This window comes from Budorcas taxicolor, chromosome 8 (assembly GCF_023091745.1).
Source record: "Budorcas taxicolor isolate Tak-1 chromosome 8, Takin1.1, whole genome shotgun sequence".
In the NCBI taxonomy this organism is placed as follows: Eukaryota; Metazoa; Chordata; class Mammalia; order Artiodactyla; family Bovidae; genus Budorcas; species Budorcas taxicolor.
In genome coordinates, this window is record NC_068917.1 from 70,459,943 (window position 1) to 70,461,934 (window position 1,992).

Genomic DNA, 1,992 nt, shown 5'->3' on the forward strand with positions numbered 1-1,992 from the left:
ACAGAGAAGCAGGGAATTACTAAGGTCAGTCTGTGCAAGGACATACACTTCAGAGGTAGAGAAGTTAGAGTTTTCTGAACCATAGATCAGAACTCTTCCTACTGGGCCAAATTTGTGAAGGAGCTCATAACTGGCTTCTCCAGGCAACCCAGCATCACCAGAACTTTAGAATGGACCCATTCCTCAGACAACATGCAGCGACAGCCAAGTGGTAGCTGCATATTGATCTTGTCGTTGGTAATTAATGACAGGCACAAATTAATCATTGCATGCACAAATTGATTTTCAGAGGTGCAATAATTGGATTTAATGCTTGCCACCCCATTATTTATGTGTTTAATTGTCAGCTTCATTATTAATTTTAATGAACTTTCAATGGCTCAAGATATTCACATCCCATTAGGTATGTGAGTTTTCTTCCCATTTATGGATGGATTTTATTTTCTAAGGTCCTAGAGTTGACTTTCCTAGTTAAAAAAAAACAATAAAATTTCTACATTGTATTGCTCCTTTCAGTCTCACATGGATAAGGAAGGTGCTTTGGCAAAGAGATGAGTTCTTCCAGGTCAGTCAGAGAGAAGGAAGCAGAGAAAGAAGTGGTACCTGCAGCCCCAAGTGTCCACTTTATTGCTAAAGTAACTCGCTGTGTGACCTCAGAGAAGTCACTTTACCTTTCTGGGTCTCAGTTTTTCCATCTGTAAAGGGATGGGAAGAGAGGGGATGAAGATAGGAAGTTTATAATGCCTGAAATGTACGTCTCTAACAGATTCCTGCAGACCTAGATGAGGACTCTTTCCAGAAGCAAGAAAAGTTAGATGAGGGATCCGGGTAACGTTTCCTTAGCCTTGCTCTGCTTTAAACATGGACTCTGCCTTGGCAGAGGCTAGGCAGACTTGGCAGGTGTGTGGCTGCATGTTTTGTTGAGGGGCTGGCTGTTATGATGGCAACAGCACTTGGGCTCTAGCGGGATTACTACCCCAACATGCACTTGTAATTTGGAGCCTGGGCCACTGGGAAATTGCAGACAATTTGGATGAAAATGGTTGGAAAATTGCAGTGTTTAGGCCTCTCGTACCAGCTCCTTTATTTTTTTCGTACTTTCTTTTTCATTTCTTCCCCCTTCCCCCTGCCTACCACAAAATTACTTTAGAAGCAGGGGAACAACAGGCTAGACCAGTGAGATTTTTTTCCCCCCAGTCTATGGTGTATTTTGTAAACAAACATGTAAATTGATACAGAATTTAGCCTCTCTCAGACAAAGTGGCTAGAAGACTAGATGGGGAGAAAGGCTTTATGTGAAAACCTGGATTAACTGAAATGCTAGGGGGAATGTTCGTTCTGGTTAATTGAATTTCTGATTGGATGTGGGTCAACCTGGAAACCTTTCTCTCTTTTTTTGCCAGTTGCTCCAAAATGAGTTCATTCACCTGTCTTAGTACTCAATTAATTATTCAAAAAATGTCAGCCTCTGCCTCATTCAAAAAGAATTTGAGGAAGCCACCTTATTAAATAGTAAATTAATGCAATCTTTTTATTGATAATGGAGATTTGTGGTCATGGCACTGAAGTATTTATTATCATTCAGTACAATACATGGAAATGTGTAAAGTGTGGGAGATAAATTGTACAGACTGTCAGGTTGCAATAGACAACAAAGGGTTTAATCAACTTGCCTACGTATTTGTCTTCTATATATCTAGTTGATTTCTTGCCTTTACTTAAATACCTCCACCTGAGGCAGTCCGTTCTGTTTTTGGGTAGATCTAGTTATCCTAAGTTTTTCCCCATTACACTGAGGCAAAAATTTTCCCCCTGTATTCAATTCATCATTGATTCTAATTCTGTCCCTTGAGTCAACATAGAAAAAGCTTTCTTTTTTCACTTACCCTGCATGTCCAAAATCACTGTGGATGGTGACTGCAACCAAGAAATTAAAATACGATTGTTCCTTGGAAGAAAAACTATGGCAAATTTAGACAGCATGTTAAAAAG